This window comes from Procambarus clarkii, chromosome 32 (genome assembly GCF_040958095.1).
Source record: "Procambarus clarkii isolate CNS0578487 chromosome 32, FALCON_Pclarkii_2.0, whole genome shotgun sequence".
Lineage (NCBI taxonomy): Eukaryota > Metazoa > Arthropoda > Malacostraca > Decapoda > Cambaridae > Procambarus > Procambarus clarkii.
Window position 1 is genome coordinate 6805251 of NC_091181.1, and position 21174 is coordinate 6826424.

General features: G+C 44.8%; 1 long non-coding RNA gene across 1 annotated transcript in view; it reads right to left on the minus strand.

The window, feature by feature from the left end:
- Window positions 1–17436, minus strand: part of LOC138370398 (uncharacterized) — a 45376-nt gene extending 27940 nt beyond the window's left edge. Inside the window, exon 1 of the long non-coding RNA XR_011230125.1 lies at window positions 16943–17436. This is a non-coding gene — a long non-coding RNA (uncharacterized lncRNA). The remainder of the gene's footprint in view (window positions 1–16942) is intronic.
- Between the last annotated feature and the right edge of the window lie 3738 nt (window positions 17437–21174).

Consider the following 21174-nt stretch of genomic DNA (forward strand, 5'->3'; position numbering starts at 1 on the left):
GGACCAGGCGACGAAAATTAGGCAAGAAAGAGATGGGTGGGCAGACTACATTTTCTTGGATTTTCAAAAAGCCTTTGACAAAGTACCGAATAAAAGGCTGTTGCAAACGTTGGAGAAACAGGCAGGAGTAAAAGGTGAGGGTGCTCCAGTAGATAAGGAAGTATCTAAGCAACAGGAAACAGCGAGTAACTGTGAGAGGGGAGACATCAGAGTGGCGAGATGTCACCAGCGGAGTCCCACAGGGCTCTGTACTTGAACCCATCCTGTTTCTGATATATGTAAACGATCTTCCAGAGGATATAGAAACCTTCCTCTCAATGTTTGCTGATGATGCAAAAATTATGAGAAGAATCAAGACAGATGAAGATAGGCAGAGACTACAGGACGACTTGGATAAACTGGATTAATTCGTCTAGAAAATGCCTACTAAAGTTTAACTTAGGAAAGTGTAAACTAATTATATTAGGCGATGGGAGCAGGAGGCTGAACACAAGGTACCATCTGAGAGGTGAAATTTTGCAAGAATCAAATAGAGAGAAAGATCTGGGGTTGAACCTGTCACAACGAACCTGTCCCCAGAGGCCCACATCAAAAGGAAATAATCAAAAGCATAAGCTAGATTGGCCAACATAAGAACTGCCTTTAGAAACTTGTGAAAATAATCGTTCAGGACCTTGAATACCACTTATGTCAGACCAGTCCTGGAGTATGCAGCTCCAGCCTGGAATCCATACCTAGTTAGTTGCAAGGCAAAGTTAGAGAAGATTTAGAGATATGACACCAGAATAGTCTCAGAATTGAGAGGTATGATCTACGAGGAAAGACTATGCAAGCTAAACATCACGACATCAGAAGACAGAGGAGTAAGGGAAGACACGATCATCACCTACAAAATTCTCAGGTGAATTGACAGGGTGGACAAAGACAAACTATTAAACATGAGTGGAACACAAAGGGACTCAGGTGGAAACTTAATACCCAAAAGAGCCACAGAGACACTAGAAATAATTTGGTCAGTGTCAGAGTAGTTTAAAAAATGGAATTCATTAGGCTGTGATGAGGTGGAGGCAGACTCCATACACAGTTTCAAATGAAGATTTGATAGAGCCCAATAGGCTCTAGAATCTGTACACCAATTGATTGAAAGTTAAGAGGTGTGGGAACCGACCTGTGAGATTTATATTTATTTAATTTATATGAATTTATATTTACGTTAATTTATATACTTCGATAGCAATTTGTATAATGATAAGTGGACTGTATTTCTGCAATAATCTCATAATCTCACAAATCGATCCTCTACACATTAGGGGGGTTTATATTAATTGAATTTATATATATGCAGCCAATCAAACTACAGTATTAACTACACATATTGAAGAGGTTCCTTATCTTATTTGTACAGCAGGCCTTAGTCCACCAGGTATAACCAGGATGTAGACACCACATTTTCCCTCTTTGAGGTAGCTTCCATCACCCTGGTAACTGATGCACAAAGCATGCTTCGTCGTCTTGACCTGTCAAAAGGGCGCTAGCTAAGAAGCCAGAATCCTATTATATGACAGCTATATCAGAGAAAACACTGTACAAGGAACCTTAAAGACCTGGCTTAATTACCTTTAGTTTGAGGCGATCTCATGCTCTAACCGGATCACCCTATATCCACTGACATTAATGGCTACTAATGATAGATAAATGGGTTTCGGTAGAACACTTAACTTGAATTTGTTGACAGCGTGTTGATGATGGTACACCTTTGGTTTCCATAACACTTCGTCCAAGTAAAATTAACAGGAGCCGAATTGCTCCCGTGCGCCTCTGGTCTCAGTATAACAATGGCTGCTCCTCCTTCCTCACTGACGCTACTGGCCTACATTGTCCAGATGAACGTAAGTGATAGAAGGGTCACATTTACTCTACTTTAATATTGATAATTAAGTTAATTTATATAGGATGTTTTTATGATGGTAAAGTCCAAAGACTAATGTATTTAAGAATAATTACCACCATAATAGGTGGTGAATATATAATAGTGTGTGGTAATGATATTCCGTTTTCTATAGACGGTAATTCCACTACAAGTTACGTTTTCTATGGGTTAACTTGTTTATACAATACAGCAGCAATTATCTGTCTGTATGATATATTAAATGGTGTCGGATTTTCCGACAAGAGGTAAGACCAAAGGCCGAAAACACAACTAGGTGGGTTCAACTAGGTGAATACACACACACACACATACACACACACACTCACACACACACACAAACACACACACACACAAACACACACACACACACACACACAAACACACACACACACACACACACACACACACACACACACACACACAAACACACACACACACACACACACACACACACACACACACACACACACCATAACAAACGCAGTGTTTCCACAGGGCTACTATGTAGTGAGGAAAGAGAGAGAAGGGAGAGGAGGAGGTGGTGTAGCTTTGCTACTAAGAGAAGGTTGGAGTTTCGAAGAGATGGTAATTCAGAACTGTGAAGGTTTCAGTGACTACATATTAGGCACCTTAGCAACTGGAGGACAGAAAATTATATTAGTAGTCATATATAACCCCCACCAAATGACAGAAGACCCAGACAGGAATATGATAGAAACAACTTGGCCACCATCAATATAATAGAGAGAGCAGCTTCTGTGGCTAGCAGGAACGGATTCAGGCTACTAATCATGAGAGACTTCAACCATGGAAAGATAGATTGGGGGAACAGAGACCCACATGGAGGCCCAGACACATGGAGAGCTAAGCTGCTGGATGTGGCAACAAGAAACTTTCTAAGTGAACACTTCAAGGGACCGACAAGAACGAGAGGAGGGGATGAACCAGCCTTGCTTGATCTGATATTTACCCTAAATGAGTCGGATATAAGGGAAGTTAGGTTGGAAGCCCCCTTGGGAATGAGTGATCATAGTGTATTGAGCTTTGAGTACCTGGTTGAGCTAGGAATTATCACCCCCAAAAAAAACTGGGAAACAAAGGGCTGGCGTACCGAAAGGGAAACTATGAGGAGATGAATAAATTTCTATGGGATATGCAATGGGACACAGAACTCGGAACCAAGTCCGTACAAGACATGATGGACTATGTCACCCAAAAATGTCAGGAGGCTGTAAGCAGGTTTGTCCCAGCCCAACAGGAAAAAACAGAGAAGCAAAGGAAGAATCCGTGGTTTAATAGGAAATGTATGAAAGCAAAGGAGCTGAACAAAAGGGCATGGAGGAACTTCCGTAATAACAGAACACCAGAAAGTAGAGAGAGATACCAGAGAACCAGGAACGAGTGTGTTAGTGTGAGAAGAGCAGCTGAGAAAAGGTATGAAAATGGTATAGTTAATAGAGCCAAGACCGAACCAAAGCTACTGCACAGTCACATCAGGATTAAGACAACAGTGAAGGAACAGGTGATGAAACTTAAGGTGGGCGAGGACAGGTACACAGAGAATGACAAAGAGGTGTGTGAAGAACTCAGCAAAAGGTTCCAGGAGGTCTTTACAATAGAACAGGGAGAAGTCACGGCGCTAGGAGAGGTGGCAGCAAACCAGGTGACCATGGAAAGGTTCGAAATTACAAGAGATGAGGTCAAGAAGCACCTATTGGAGCTGGATATGAGAAAAGCTGTTGGGCCGGATGGAATCTCACCATGGGTATTGAAAGAGTGTGCAGGACACTTAGCTTGCCACTCTCCATAGTGTATAGTAGGTCACTGGAAACGGGAGACCTACCAGAAGTATGGAAGACTGCTAATGAAGTACCAATATTTAAAAAGGGTGACAGACAAGAGGCACTGAACTACAGGCCAGTGTCCTTAACTTGTATACCATGCAAGGTGATGGAGAAGATTGTGAGAAAAAACCTAGTAACACATCTGGAGAGAAGAGACTTCGTGACAACCCATCAACATGGGTTCAGGGAGGGTAAATCTTGCCTTACAGGCTTGATTGAATTCTACGATCAGGTGACAAAGATTAAACAAGAAAGAGAAGGATGGGCGGACTGCATTTTTTTGGACTGTCGGAAAGCCTTTGACACAGTACCCCATAAAAGGTTGATGCATAAGCTGGAGAAACAGGCAGGAGTAACTGGTAGGGCGCTCCAGTGGATAAGGGAGTACCTAAGCAATAGGAAGCAGAGAGTTATAGTGAGAGGTGAGACCTCAGAATGGCGTGAAGTCACCAGTGGAGTCCCACAGGGCTCTGTGCTTGGACCTATCCTGTTTCTGATATACATAAATGATCTCCCAGAGGGTATAGACTCATTCCTCTCAATGTTTGCTGACGACGCCAAAATTATGAGAAGGATTAAGACAGAGGAGGACAGCTTGAGGCTTCAAGAAGACCTGGCAAGCTGTAGGAATGGTCGAACAAATGGCTGTTAGAGTTTAACCCAAGCAAATGTAATGTAATGAAGATAGGAGTAGGAAGCAGGAGACCAGATACAAGGTATCACTTGGGAGATGAAATACTTCAAGAGTCAGAGAGAGAGAAAGTCCTGGGGGTTGATATCACGCCAGACCTGTCCCCTGAAGCTCATATCAAGAGGATAACATCAGCAGCATATGCCAGGTTGGCTAACATAAGAACGGCCTTTAGAAACTTGTGTAAGGAATCTTTCAGAACATTATATACCACATATGTCAGACCAATCCTGGAGTATGCGGCTCCAGCATGGAGTCCATATCTAGTCAAGTATAAGACTAAACTGGAAAAGGTTCAAAGGTTTGCCACCAGACTAGTACCCAAGCTGAGAGGTATGAGCTACGAGGAGAGACTACGGGAATTGAACCTCACTTCGTTGGAAGACAGAAGAGTTAGGGGGGACATGATCACCACATTCAAGATTCTGAAGGGAATCGACAGGGTTGATAAAGACAGGCTATTTAACACAAGGGGCACACACACTAGGGGACACAGGTGGAAACTGAGTGCCCAAATGAACCACAGAGATATTAGAAAGAACTTTTTTAGTGTCAGAGTGGTTGACAAATGGAACGCATTAGGAAGCAATGTGGTGGAGGCTGACTCCATACACAGTTTCAAGTGTAGATATGATAGAGCCCAATCCCAAAAGACCAAAGAGCTAGAGCTCAACCCCCGCAAGCACAACTAGATCAGTACAACTAGGTGAACTAGGTGAGCACACATACACATAAACATACACACACACAGAATCTCTCTCTCTCTCTCTCTCTCTCTCTCTCTCTCTCTCTCTCTCTCTCTCTCTCTCTCTCTCTCTCTCTCTCTCTCTCTCTCTCTCTCTCTCTCTCTCTCTCTCTCTCTCTCTCTCTCTCTCTCTCTCTCTCTCTCTCTCTCTCTCTCTCTCTCTCTCTCTCTCTCTCTCTCTGTCTCTGTCTCTCTCTCTCTCTCTCTCTCTCTCTCTCTCTCTCTCTCTCTCTCTCTCTCTCTCTCTCTCTCTCTCTCTCTCTCTCTCTCTCTCTCTCTCTCTCTCTCTCTCTCTCTATCTCTCTCTCTCTCTCTCTCTCTATCTCTCTCTATCTCTCTCTATCTCTCTCTCTCTCTCTCTCTCTCTCTCCCTACACCCCCCCAGACACCCACTACACACACACTCACTCACTACACACAAACACAAACATACACACCCATAAACACACACACACACACAGGTCAAGCGGGATGGTAAGACAACAGAACAAAGTTGGAGGAGAGGAACAAGACCAGCCATACATGGAGATGATTGCTCATGCATGGAAGGAAATCAGTGTGGAAATTGAAGGACACGAGGGGAAACTATAAGTAGGCTGCAGAGAGAACTGAGTGCAGCCCAAGAGAAGATAAAAACCCTAAAAGCATGCCCCCTTCAGACTCTGGCTCAGGTAAACAACCCCCAGGTAATAGGGGATGTAGCAATAGCAGGCATCCCTACAATGGGTGCCACCTTTTCTGAAATACTGAAGAGTCCTGATGCCATGTTCACAGTCAAGGAAGTTGTAATGAAAGCAGTAACCTCACAGGAGGCAGCTAGATGCACAAGCCAGCTAATGGAAAGGAAAAGATCTGTAGTAGTGGTAGGTATTAAAGAACAAGAGGGTTCCAATCCAAGAAAGAAGAATGGAGGACTCAGGACAAAGCTGCAGTGTCATGGATACTAAAGGAGATAGGAATGGAAGGGGCTGAACGAGACATAGAACAGTTTTTCCGGATTGGTCAGTACAACAAAGAAAAAAAAGAGATTGATCAAGGTAGTATTCAGGAACGAGGCCATTAAAGAGGACATGCTAGTAAATAAGAGCAAACTGAAAATGCAAGGAATTACAAAGATGTATACCTTCAGAGTGAAATGACCAGAGACGAGATAATAAGGGCAGCAGATGCAAGGAAAAGGTGCAGCGAGAGAGAAGGGAGCCAGGGAACTTCAGCCTCCAACCCAGCAATCCCAGAGGGGAATGGGGAACCTCAATCCAGCAATTCAAGAACCCCAGAGGGGACTGCAACACCCCCACTCACCACCCCTTAAGGCCCCCTCCTACCCCCAGCACATACCCTTCCTTGGCATTGCACAATGCCCACCATATCACCCAAATCTTCCCTCCCCCTTTACCCCCAGTATCTCCTACCTTCCCATCCCCTGGTCTTCTTCCTGGCCCAAGCAGGCCCAGACGAGAACTAAGCCCTCCATCCCCTCACCGGACCTCCCCCCAAACTCCTGTCAATTACACCACAGGAGGGAGTGCCAGTACCACGAGCAAATCCTGCAACCCAACCGCCGTGCACTCCCTGCCCCTCCACCCCTAGGAATTCTTCCTGACCCAAGCAGGCCTGGACAAGACCTAAGCCCTCCATCCCTCACCCCATCTTCCCCTAAACCCCTGGCAACTACCTCACAGGAGGATGAGCCTACCCAAGTAGCAATGCCCATTCAATAACTTCCTACACTTGTGGGGAAAGAGAGTGAAAATGGATGTAGGAAAGTGAGCTTCAAGGTAATGTACTCAAACATCGGTGGGATTACCAATGTAGCAAGTGAACTGGCAGAAAGGGTACAGGAAGAGAACCCAGATGTAATAGGACTCACAGAAACAAAATTGTCAGTAGTCATAACAGATGATGTGTTTCCAAAGCACTACCAGATAGTGAGGAAAGAGAGGGAAGGGAGAGGAGGTGGAGGAGTGGCCCTGCCGATAAGGAAGGACTGGAGTTTTGATAAGTTGGAAATTCCGGGCTGTGATCGGTTCAGAGATTACATAACAGGAACAATGACAATAGGTGGACCTAAGATAATAGTTGCGGTCATTTACAACCCTCCCCTAAACGACAGAAGACCCAGACAGAAGTTTGATAGAAACAACATGGCAACCATTAATATAATAGAGAGAGCAGCTTCAGTTGCCTGCAGGAGTGGCTCCAGACTCTTAATCATGGGTAATTTCAACCATGGAAAGATAGACTGGGAGAATGGGGACCCACATGGTGGTGAAGATACATGGAGAGCTAAAATCTTGAAAGTGGCAACAGGGAACATTCTGAGCCAGCACGTCAGAGAACCTACAAGAATGAGGGCAATGATGAACCAGCTAGACTCGACCTGATATTCAAATTGAATGAATCAGAAATAAGAGAAGTCAAATTTGACTCCCCAGTAGGAATGAGTGACCTCTGAGAGTTCATATTTGAGTATCTGGTGGAGAAAGGGATAACATATCCAAGGATGGGATCGGAAGGGAAAAGACTAAATTACCGAAGAGGAAAATATGTTGAGATGAAGAACTTCCTAAGGGGAATACCATGAGAAACAGAACTTAGAGACAAGAATGTGCAGGTCATGATGGATTATGTCACCCAGAAGTGCCAGGAAGTTACAGATAACTTTATCCCAGTCCAAAAAGAGAAAAACGAAAAACAACAGAAGATTCCATTGTTCAACCAGGAATGTAAGGTAGCGAAGAAATTGAGTAAAAGAACATGGAGAAACTACAGGATTAACAAAACACCAGGGAGAAGGTAGAGATACCAGAGGGCAAGGAATGATTACCTCAGAGTGAGGAGAGAAGCAGAGAGAGATTTTCAAAATGACATTGCGAGTAAAGCTAAGGCCCAATTAAAACTGCTCCACAGCCACATCAGGGAAAAAAAACAGCAGTGAAGGAACAAGTGATGAAGCTGAGAAAAGGGGAGAACAGATACACAGAGAGTGACATGGAGGTGTGTGCAGAACTCAATAGGAGGTACCAGGAGGTCTTCACAGAAGAACGAGGAGAAGCCCCTGCACTAAATGAGGCAAACCAAGCAACCTCAGAGGAATTTGACCTCACCAGTGATGAGGTCAAAAGGAATCTGTTGGATCAGAATGTGACAAAGCCTGTTGGACCTGACAGAATCTCACCGTGGATACTAAAAGAAGGTGAAGAGACATTAAGAGCCACTCTTTATGGTGTATAACAGGTCACTGGTAACAGGAGACCTACCAGAAAGTTGGAAGACGGCTTATGTAGTCCCAATATTCAAAAAGGGTGACAGGCAAGAGGCACTGAACTATAGGCCAGTTCCCTGGCCTATAGTTCAGTGCCTCTTGCATTGAATATTTCCTATTTTAATAGGAAAATAGTTTTGTGACAAACCACCAACATGAGTTCAGAGATGGTAAATCGTGCCTCACAGGTTAAATAGAATTCTATGACCAAGCAACAAAAATTACGCAAGAAAGAGAAGGGTGGGCAGACTGCATTTTCCTGGACTGTCAGAAAGCCTTTGACACAGTACACCATAAAAGGCTGTTACAAAAGTTGGAGCAACAGGCAGGTGTAAAAGGAAAGGTGCACCAGTGGATAAAGGAGTAGCTAAGCAACAGGAAACAGCGAGTAACTGTTAGGGGAGAGACATCAGAGTGGCGAGATGTCACCATCGGAGTCTGAGTTGGAAGATGGAAATCAGCACATCAGCAATCATGTTTGCTGATGATGCAAAAATTATGAGAAGAATCAAGACAGATGAAGATAGACAGAGACTACAGGATGACCTGGACAAACTGGAGGAATGGTCTAGAAAATGGCTGCTAAAGTTCAACTCAGGAAAGTGTAAAGTAATGAAATTAGGCGAAGGGGACAGAAGGCTGAACACAAGGTACCATCTGGGAGGTGAAATCCAGTAACAGTCAAATAGAGAGAAAGATCTGGGGGTTGATATCACACCGAACCTGTCCTCAGAGGCCCACATCAAAAGGATATCATCAGCTGCATATGCTAGGTTGGCCAACATAAGAACTGCCATTAGAAACTTGTATAAGGAATCGTTCAGGACCCTTTATACCACCGATGTCAGACCATTCCTGGAATATGCAGCTCCTGCCTGGAGTCCATATCTAGGTAAACACAAAACAAAGTTAGAGAAGATTCAGTGGTATGTCACCAAACTCGTCCCGGAACTGAGAGGTATGTGCTACGCGGAAAGGCTAAAGGAGCTGAACATCACGTCCCTGGAAAACAGAAGAGTAAGGGAGGACATGATAACCACCTACAAAATTCTCAGGGGAACTGACAGGGTGGACAAAGACAAACTCTTCAGCATTGGTGGAACACGAACAAGGGGACACAGGTGGAAACTTAGTACCTAAATGAGCCCCAGAGACATTAGAAAGAATTTTTCAGTGTCAGAGTAGTTAGTAAATGGAACGCACTAGGAAGTGATATGGTGGCTACCTTGAGGCTACCTTGAGGTGCTTCCAGGGCTTAGTGTCCCCGCGGCCCGGTCGTCGACCAGGCCTCCTGGTTGCTGGACTGATCAACCAGGCTGTTAGACGCGGCTGCTCGCAGCCTGACGTATGAGGGAGGCTGACTCCATACACAGTTTCAAATGTAGATAAGATAGAGCCCAGTAGGCTCAGGAATTGACAGTTGAGAGGCGGGACCAAAGAGACACAGCTCAACCCCTGCAAGCACAAATAGGTGAGTACATACACATTCACATACACACAGACATACACACCTATAGTGCTCTGTACACGAACTTGTTTCTGATATAGGTGAATGATCTTCAAGAAAGTATAGACTCATTCCTTTCAATGTTTGCTGATGATGCTAAAATTATGAGAAGGATTACGACAGATGAGGACAGCAAGAGGCTACAGGATGACCTGGACAGACGGAAGGAATGGTCCATCAAATGGCTACTAGTGTCGGAAAACCTGACACTATTTACTAATATTAAATACAATAAGCAGCTAATATTGCTTGCTGTATACACAAGCTAACCCATAGAAAATGTAGCTTGTAGTGGAAATTTCCTTCAATAGAAAATGGGATATCATTACCACATAGTGCTATAAATTCACCAGCTATTCTGATGGGGATTATTCTTAAATACAGCAATCTTTGGACTTATTACATCATAAAAACATCTCATTTGAATTAACTTAATTATCAGTATCGAAATAAAGTAAATGTGACCCTTCTATCACTTGTTGACATCTGGACAAAGAGAGCCAGGAGCGTCAGTGGTGAGGAAGGTCAACCATTGTTTAAGAACATAATGGCAGGAGCAAATTTAGCTCCTATAATTCTCCTTTGGACGAAGTGTTATGACGATCAAATTAGCGCTTTTTCCATCATCAACATGCAGTTAACATCCAAACAAGGAGAGTGTCTTACCGAAACCCATTTCTTACCACATTTCTGGCCTGTTAATGCTAGGTAGATATAAGGCGAACCGGTTAGCATGCTTGACAAGCCACTAAACCCAGGAACATAGAAGTGGAAACAAGATTTAATCTTGGTACATGAGTTACTTGGGTGTTGGAAGCTAGCCTCGCACGAGGATTATTTGGTGTCTACATCCTAGTTATACCTGGTGGACTAGGCCTGCTGTACAATAAGATAAGGCCTCATAATTGTATTACTAATATATGTAGTTTTATACTGTAGTTTGATTGCTACATATATTAATTTAATATACCCCCCCCCAAATGTGTAAGAATTGATTTGTGAGAATATTGTAGGAATACAGTCCTCTAAACATTATACAAATTCCTATCGAAATATATAAATTAATGTAAATATAAATTATATATAAATTCATATAAATTAAATACATATAAATCTCACGAGTCGGTTCCCACAACTAGAGTTTAACTCGAGCAAGTCCAAAGTGATGAAGATAGGCGTAGTGAGCAAGACGACAAACACAAAGACCCAGCTGGGAGAGGAAATCTTTAAGGAGTCAGAATGAGAGAAAGATCTGGGGGTTGACAACACACCAGACCTGTCCTCCTGATGCTCACATCAAAAGGATAACATCAGAAGCATAAGCAAGGCTAACGAACATAAGAACTGCCTTCAGAAACATTTGTAAGGAATCATTCATAACCTTGAAGACCTCATGTGTCTGACCAATACTGTAATATGTGGCTCCAGTGTGGAGTCCACATCAAGCCAAAACAAAACTAAGTTAGAAAAGGTTCTGAGGTATGCTAGTCTCCAAGCTTAGTGGTATGGGCTACGAGGATTACTGGAACTAAAACTCACGACACTGGAAGACATAAGAGTTAGGTGAGACATGATTGCTACCTATAAAATTCTCAGGAAAATTGATAGGATAGATAAAGATAAACTGTTTAGCACGGGTGGTACGCAAACCCAGGGAACATCGGTAGAAACGTAGTACCCAACTGAGCTACAGGGACGTTTGAAAGAACTTTTTCAGTGTCAGAGAAGTTAACAGATGGAATGCATTGGGCAGCGGAGTGTTGGAAGCAGACTCAAAGCAGTTTCATATGTAGATATGATAGAGCTCGCTAGGCTCAGGAACCTGTACACCAGTTGATTGACAGTTGAGAGGCGGGACCAAAGAACCAAAGCTCAACTCCCACAAGCACAACTTCATGAGTACAAATGCAAACACACACACACAGTTTGTAGGACTGGCGGCTGAGTAAACAGCGCTCTGGAATCGTAGTCCGAAGGTCTCGGGTTCGATTCCCGGCTGAGGTAGAATACAAATGGGCAGAGTTTCTTTTACCCTGATGTCTCTGTTCACATAGCAGTAAATAGGTACCTGGGAGTTATCCAGCTGCTACCCGTTGCTTTATGGGGCTGTGTGTGTACTCACCTATTTGTACTTGCGGGGGTCTAGCTCTGGCTCTTTAGTCCCGCCTCTCAACCGTCAATCAACTGATGTACATATTCTTGAGCCTACTGGGCTCTATCGTATCTACATTTGAAACTGTGTATGGAGTCAGCCTCCACCACATCAATACCTAAAGCATTCCATCTGTTAACTACTCTGACACTGAAAAAGTTCTTTCTAACGTTCTTCTGGCTCATTTGCGTACTCAGTCTCCACCTGTGTCCTTTGTTCGCGTACCACCCTTGTTAAACAGTTTATTCATATCTACCCAGTCCATTCCTCTGAGAATTTTGTAGGTAGTGATCATGTCTCCTCTTACTCCTTTGTCTTCCAGTGTCGTGAGGTGCATTTCACGTAGCGTTTCCTCGTAACTCATGCCTCTTAGTTCTGGGACTAGCTTAGTGGCATACCTCTGAACTTTTTCCAGCTTCGTCTTACGCTTGACAAGGTACGGGCTCCATGCTTGGGAGGCATACTCCAGGATTGGCCTTACATATGCCGTGTACAAGGTTCTGAATGATTCCTTACACAGGTTCCTGAAGGCTGTTCTGATGTTAGCCAGCCTCGCATATGCCGCAGATGTAATTCTTTTTATGTGGGTTTCAGGAGACAGGTTTGGTGTGATATCAACTTCTAGATCTTTCTCGCTGTCCGTTTCATGAAGTACTTAATTTCATATTCGGTATACTGTGTCTGGCCTCCTTTTTCCACCACTGCCTAGTTTCATGAACTTGCATTTACTCGTGTTGAACTTTAGTAGCCATTTGTTGGCCCATTCATTCAGTCTGTCTAGGTCATCTTGTAGCCTCCTACTATCCTCCTCTGTTTTAATCATCGTCGTAATTTTTGCATCATCAGCAAACAATGAGAGGAACTATTCCATACCCTCTGGGAGATCATTTTCATATATCAGAAAGAGTATAGGTCCAAAGACTGAACCCTACGGGACTCCACTGGTGACGTCTCGCCAATCTGAGGCATCACCCCTCATTGTGACTCGCTGTCTTCTGTTGCTTAGGTACTCCCTTATCCAATGGAGTACTTTCCCATTCACTCCTGCCTGCAAATGGCAAATATGCCATTTGCAGGTAAATTTTCAGCCTGCTTTTTCTCCAGCTTTTTCACTAGCATCTTGTGAGGTACTGTCAAAGGCTTTCTGTCAATTAAAAAATATGCAGTCTTTCCACCCCTCTTTTTCTTGCCTGCTTTTTATAGCCTGGTTATAGTATTCAATTAATCCTATGAGGCAGAACTTGCAATCCCTGAGCCCATGTTGATGCTGTGTTACAAAATTCTTTAGCTCCAGATGTTCCACAAGCTTTTTTCGCACAATTTTCTCCATCAGCTTGCATGGTATGCAGGTTAGGGACACTGGCCTGTAGCTCAGTGCTTCCTGTCTATCCCCCTTCTTGTATATCAGGACTACATTACCAATATTCCAAATTTTTGGCAATTCCCCTGTTACCAGTGATTTGTTATACACTATGGAGAGTGGCAGGCACAGTGCTTCTGCTCCTTCCTTTAGTATCCAAGGGGAGATTCGATCCGGGCCTATAGCCTTTGTCACATCCAACTCTAGGAAGAGTTTCCTTTCATCCCTACTGATAATCTCAAACTCTTTTAGTGGTTCCTGGTTAACTATTCCCTCTCTCATCTCTAGAACTTCCCCTTGCCCTAATGTGAAGACCTCCTGGAACTTCTTATTCATTTCCTCGCACACTTCCTTGTCGTTTGTAGTGAATCTGTCTGCCTCTATCCTAAATTTCCTTACCTGTTCCTATACTGTTGTTTTTCTCCTGATGTGGCTGTGAAGCAATTTAGGTGGAGTCTTTGCCTTGCTTGTGATGTCATTTTCGTATTGCCTTTCTGCCTCTCTTCTCAACCTGACATATTCATTCCTGGCACTCTGGTATCTTTCTCTGCTCTCGAGTGTCCTGTTGTTTCTATAGTTTCTCCACGCCCTTTTACTTTGCTGATTAGCTAGCTTACATCTGGTTAAACCATGGGTTTCTCATATGCATTTCGTTGTTTTCCTTTTGGACCTGGACAAACTTGTCTGCTGCCTCCTTACACTTCTGTGTGATGTAGTCCATCATGTCTTGGGCCGTCTTTCCTCTGAGCTCAGTTTCCCATGTTATGTCTGTTATGAATTTCCTTATCTTTTCATAGTTTCCCTTTCGGAATGCCAGTCTTTTGTTTTCAGTTCCTCTTCTCGATTTTCTTAACCCTTCTTCAACCAGATACTCAAACGTCAGTACACTGTGGTTGGTCATTCCTACCGGGACCTCGAAACCGATATCCCTTATGTTAGAGTCGTTCAGAGTGAAGACTATGTCAAATCTCGCTGGTTCATCGTTTCCTCGCATCCTAGTGGTTTCCCTGACATTCTGGCTTAAGAAGTTTCTTGTCGCCACCTCCAATTGTTTGGCTCTCCACGTATCCTCACCTCCATGCGGTTCCTCGTTCTCCCAGTCAATCCTTCCATGATTGAAGTCCCTCATGATGAGCAGATGGGATCTATTTCTACAAGCCGCAGAGGCTGCCCTTTCAATTATAGTGTTAACTGCCATGTTGTTGTTGTCATACTCTGGCCTTGGTCTTCAGTCATTGGGTGGCGGTTTATATATCACTGCTACTATTATTCTTGGTTCTTCCATTATCATGGTTCCTGTTATGTAGTCTCTGAATCCCTCGCAGCCCGGGAAAGCCATCTCCTTGAAACTCCATTCCTTTCTCATTAGTATGGCCACTCCGCCTCCTCCCCTACCTTCCCTGTCTTTCCTTATAACTGTGTAGCCCTGGGGAAACACTGCATACGTTATGATTTCTGAGAGTTTTGCTTCTGTGAGTCTGATTACATCTGGGTTTAATTCCTGTGCTCTTTCTATTAGTTCTCTTGCCTTGCTTGTAATCCCATCTATATTCGAGTACATCACCCTGAAACTGACTCTCTTCTGTCCTTCCTCAGTGTCTGATGACTCCCCTTAATCAGGGAAGCAGGGAGGGTTCAGGATGGGAGGGCCTAAGGAGGAGGACCTGGGGGATCTGGGGTTTGCGGGGGGCTGGGAGGATCTGGTACGGGTAGGGTGGTGGAGGAGAGAGGGCTTGGGGGGATGAGGGAGAAGAGAGGGCATGGGGGGCCGAGGGTGAGAGGGGGAGGTTTGGGGGGGTGAGTCGGGGAGGCGTGGGGGTATGAGAGGAGGGAGGGCCAGAGTGGGGTATGGGAGGAGGGAGGGCTTGGGGGAGTGGGGGAGATGGGCGGGCTTAGAGGGGTGGGAGAGAATGGAAGGCTTAGAGAGGGCTTAGGGAGGTGGGGGGAATGGAGGGCTTGGGGAGACAGAAGGGCATGAGGGAGAAGGGAGGGCTTGATGAGTTGGGGGAGAAGGGAGGTCCTGGGGAAGGGGGTGAGTGGGGGACGATGCCCTATGTGGGCACTTAATGGGGGGCTGGCAGGGGTTGGGGCAGGTAGGATGTCTATTGGGCAGAAGGTGGGGGTGGTGCTCCTCTCCCTGTAGCTGTTAAACTTTCCTGTGGAGTGTTCCCCATTCCTCTCTGGGATTGTAGGGTTTGATGTTGTGGTTCCCTGACTTCTTTCTTTCTCCCTGTGCTCCTTCCTCGCATCTGCTGCCCTCATTCTCTCGTCCCTTGTCATATCCATCTGCAGGAATTCTTTTCTGAACTTCGGTGCAGTTGCAAGTCTGCTCTTCTTTGCTAACAGGTCCTCTTTTGTGTTCTCGCTTATGAATGCCACTTTTATCAATCGGTCTCTGTCCTTGTTGTACTTTCCAAGCCTGAAAACCTTTTTGATATTCTGGTCAGTCCTCTCCATTCTTACCTCGTTATGGATCTTAGTAACTGCCTTTTTGTCCTTGTTTCTCCTCTCTGCTCAGCTGGTCCCTGATTGCTTCTTAATACCTACTACTACTACTGCTCTATTTCTCTCTATCAGCCAGCTAGTACATCTAGCTGCTTCCTGAGAAGAGGTCACTTCCATGGCAACTTCACTTGCTGCAGACCTAGCTTCAAGGTTCTTTTAGACAATTCTGCAAATGAGGGTTGTATTGTAGAAGTCCCCTCTACAAGAACATTACCACATTCCTGAGGGGTGGTTTGCGTCTGCTATTGAGTAGGATTCTCTCGCAGGCTTTTAACTTCCTCCTTTGCTGCCTTCAGCTCATCCTGCAGGCTGGTTACTGTCTCCCACATTAACCTCATTCCTTCACTGAAATCTTTCCACATATGTTCGATTATATCCTTAATCCAGACTTCCTTTCCTTCCCCTTCCTCTGAATGATCCTGTCATATTTGTCCTCCTGCGTTTGTTTCCCCGAGTTAGCCTCTCTGCAATGTTTTTCCCTATGAGAGAGAGAGAGAGAGAGAGAGAGAGAGAGAGAGAGAGAGAGAGAGAGAGAGAGAGAGAGAGAGAGAGAGAGAGAGAGAGAGAGAGAGAGAGAGAGAGAGAGAGAGAGAGAGAGAGAGAGAGAGAGAGAGAGAGAGAGAGAGAGAGTGTGAGGGCAGGGGGGGGGGGTTGTGCATAGTGGGAAAGGGAGGGAGGGGGGGGCGTGATTTGGGAGAGTGTAAGGCTTGGGAAGTTGGTGGGATGGGGTGAGAGAAAGTAAGGCTTGGGAAGTTGGTGGGATAGGGTGAGGTGAGAGGAAGTATTGACGGTCACCAGGACCTGTGTCTCATGGAAGTGTCAAGAACCTGTACCAGGAATAAGCGACCCAGAATTGTAGGTCCAAATATCCCAGATATATTTTGAATTAATTATTTAAAGACACTCAGTACACCTTATTGATGACCTAGAGAGGAGTACCTACCATCAGCTCTCCCCAAGCAAGCGCATCTAGCTGAGTTTGAGAAGATGTCCATATGATGGGGTTGGGTCGCCTGTCCTCTCCTGTTTCCATGACTTGCACATGTTCCTGGCTGTCCCCATGTGTTCCTTGTATACTGTTCAGTCCTATCTTCCTCACTGATCATCAATCAATAAGCACAACATAGTATCCGTTCCTAAACGGTGCACACACTTTGGGGGATTGATCACTATGAATGCTATAATCCGCTTCACGCATAATTTTCTGCAAGGCAGTTCGTAGGTCCTGGCTAAACTGTCTCACGACACGATACACTGATCTTGCAACTCAACCTTATTATTTTTTCTTAATTGATCTACCGTTGTAGCTCACTATATACTTGATCACTGCGTTTGTGTACACTCCTGTGACAAAAACTGTTTCTTGTCTCCGTAACACTACAATGTCTCGAGACAATTGATGTTATCTGTGGACGACCACTGACACACGTGTGTCACCCATGGCGGACTGCGACTGACTGCCTGTGTGTGTGTGTGTGTCTGTGTGTATGTGTGTGTGTGTGTGTGTGTGTGTGTGTGTGTGTGTGTGTGTGTGTGTGTGTGTGTGTGTGTGTGTGTGTGTGTGTGTGTGTGTGTGTGTGTGTGTGTGTGTATTCACTTAGTTGTATTCACCTAGTTGTGCTTGCGGGGTTTAAGCTCTGCTGTTTCGGTGTCAATCAACTGGTGTGCAAGTTCCTGAGCCTATTGGGCTCTATCAATTCTACACTTGAAGTCTCCACCACATCACTTCCTAATGCATTATATTTGTCTACTACTCTGACACTGAAAAAATTATTTCTAACGTCTCTATGGCTCATTTAGGCACTCAGTTTCCACATGTGTCCCTTAATGTGTGTGCCCATTGTGTTAAATAGTTTGTCTCTATCTTGTATGTGGTGATCATGTCCCCTCTAATGCTTCTGTCTCCCAGTGACGTGAGGTTTAATTCCCGTAGTTTCTCCTCGCAGCTCATACCCCTCAGTTTGGGTATTAGTCTGGTGGCAAACCTTTGAACCTTTTACAGTTTAGTCTTATGCTTGACTAGATACGGAGTCAAGGCTGGAGCCGCATTATCCTGGATTGGTCTGACATATGTGGTATACAAAGTTCTGAAGAATTCATTACACAAGTTTCTAAAGGCCGTTCTTATGTTGGCCAACTTGGCATATGCCGCTGATGTTATGCTCTTCATATATCATCTTGATATGTTTGTACTCACTTAGTGGTACTCACCTAGTTGTGCTTGTGGGGAGCTCTGGCTCTTTGATCCCACCTCTCAACCGTCAATCAACAGGTGTACAGATTCCTGAGCCTACTGGGCTCTATCATATCTACATTTGAAACTCTGTATGAAGTTTGCCTCCAGCACATCAATTCCTAATTCATTCCATCTACTAACTACTCTGACACTGAAAAAGTTCTTTCTAACGTTCTTGAGTGTGTGTGTGTGTGTTTGTGTGTGTGTGTGTGTACTCACCTATTTGTACTCAGGTATTTGTGCTTGCGGGGGTTGAGCTTTGGATCTTTGGTCCCGCCTCTCAACTGTCAGTCAACTGGTGTACAGATTCCTGAGCCTACTGGGCTCTATCATATCAACATTTGAAACTGTGTATGTAGTGTTATGATCCCAGGTAGCTGAAAAACGAGTCTCCCTTCTGAGAATTATTCTATCAAGCCTGACCTAACTAGGAGGTCGGAGATATACAGACATGAAGATTCATATATAGAAATAATTAGGTAAATTCGCTAAACAGTTTAAAATAATGGGCAGTGAATGAGAAATTAGATAAGTGACTGGTTAGATGTGGATAATTTGCTGGAGGCGTGAGCATCGCTTCTGGAGGGCTTTGACCCCACTTGAGTGCCAGGCATCGCAGGGCAAAGCCGTGCTCCGTTTGAGCTCCCATCAGAAAGGAACCCCTAGTGATATATCTCCAAGAGAGGAGAAGTGAGCAGACGTGCCAGCTGTGTAATCGAGCTGGGAACGTTGTTAACTCAAGTCCTGGACGGCGAGGAGTGTTTATTAAGCCGCCCAGAGACATTATCGTGGGCCGTGGGAGTGCCCTGACCAGACCCAGTCAGAGGGAGGAGAGCCCTCGACCAGACAATCTGTGGTAAGCACAATTTAAGCCAGTTCATAGTGATTGCTTGTAGTTGGTCGTGTGCCCAGCGACAGTAGCGATGTTTATTTATAAGTTAGAAATGTTTTGGTAAGGCAGGAAGCCTATATTAGAGGACGGAGATGAGAGAGACAGCTGGAGGGACGAGCAGCGCGTCCTCTCCCGTCGACTGCCTGAAGCCTGAAGACTGGCTGCAGAGGACCCTCCCCGAGTTGAGGACCCACCCACCGGGCAAGGCGGAGCATGGACCCGCCCAAAACGGGGGAGTCCACTCTCACAGTATGTAGAGAGCAGATGGATGTAGGAGGCAAACATATTGTGTGATTATTTTTGTTTATGTGTTTAAGGGGAAACATTTTTATTGGAGTGTCAATGGGTTGCAGATTTGTCTTTGGGAAAGAAGTTGCTGAGAACTTCGAAGCCAGCACAAAGGGAGTAGTTGATGAGACTCCAAGGTAATGGAGGAGAGGACCTCGAGCTGTGAAGAGAAGCAGTGAAGAGGAGTGTCACGTGCTTCTGTAAAGGTGGTGAAGCACCATAATTGCTCGAGGGAACTCCATGGTGTAGCAGCCAGGAGAGCTGTGGAGGACCCTAGCAGAAGGGTGAAGCACCATAGTTGCTCAAGGAAGACTTCATGGTAGCAGCCTGGAGGAGCTGCAGAAGATCCTCGTAGTTAAACCCGGAAGAACCTGAAGAGATCAGGGTAGTGAACTTCCAGAGGTGGAAGGGAAGTTCTAAATGATTTTTTGTAGGGAGGTAATCGAGTGTTTGGTTGTCATTAGCGTGCAAGACGCAGTGAAAGGTGAGTGATTGTTTGCATTTTGTGCCAAGGTGTTTATACTGAAGTTTAGAGTTACAGTCGTAGGCTGGATTACCTACAGATGTATGTGTTCTAGGACTGATAGGGTGACCGATTGATCATTGTTGTGTATCAAAGAACATTTATACTGATATATATGTTATTGCATTCAAACGCTGATTTTCCTTGTACATGTTTATAGATATATATTCTCTTGCTGATAGTGCAACATTGCGTTATAAGACTTGACCTACTTGAGGAGGTTGGTAGTATCAGGTGGTGAATCAGGAGATAGGATACCACTTGATAAGCTGATGATAGAGTTCTGATGGTATTGGAGAGCAACCTGACCGAAATAGTAGAGAGTGTAGGATTCATTATTATTATATGTGTGTATGTATTGTGTATGAGCTTTGTCCAGTAAATGTATTCAAATTTGCTGGTGTTTGCCCTTGTCCTAGTGAGGCTTCCCAAGAAGTAGTAAAGAAGGAGAGAGAGAGAGAAAGAACCAAGAACCACTGCTGTGAACAGGGTAGGACGGAAAACTAGTAAGTTAAAGGGGATTGAGGAGATCATATCACACAAGGACAGAGAGTGGGGGAGTCACAGCGGCTCGAGTGGGTGTGTGCACGTGACAACGAGGCTAAGTGTTGGAGCCGCATCCCCTAAACGTGTGGCGTTGAGCCCCCTCTCCAGGAGCCAGAAGCACATAGTGTGATCTCCTAGTGAAGTATAAGCACTCTACCGAGTTGTGTGTTGGGTTGTCCAGAAAGAAGGATCAGCAACGACAACACCACCAACCCACAATCTATAATAGTAGTCAGCCTCCACCACATCACTGCCTAATGCATTCCATCCGTTAACTACTCTAACACTGAAAAAGTTCCTTCTAACGTCTCTGTGGCTCATGTGGGTACTCAGTTTCTACCTGTGTCCCCTTGTTCGCGTCCCACCAGTGTTGAATAGTTTATCCTTGCTTACCCGGTCGATTTCCCTGAGGATTTTGTAGGTTGTGATCATGTCTCCCCTTACTCTTCTGTCTTCCAGTGTCGTAAGGTGTATTTCTCGCAGCCTTTCCTCGTAACTCATGCCTCTTAGTTCTGGGACTAGTCTAGTGGCATTCCTTTGGACTTTTTCCAGCTTCGTCTTGTGCGTGACAAGGTATGGGTTCCATGCTGGGGCCGCATACTCTAGGATTGGTCTCACATATGTGGTGTACAAGATTCTGAATGATTCCTTACACAGGTTCCTGAACGCTGTTCTGATGTTAGCCAGCCT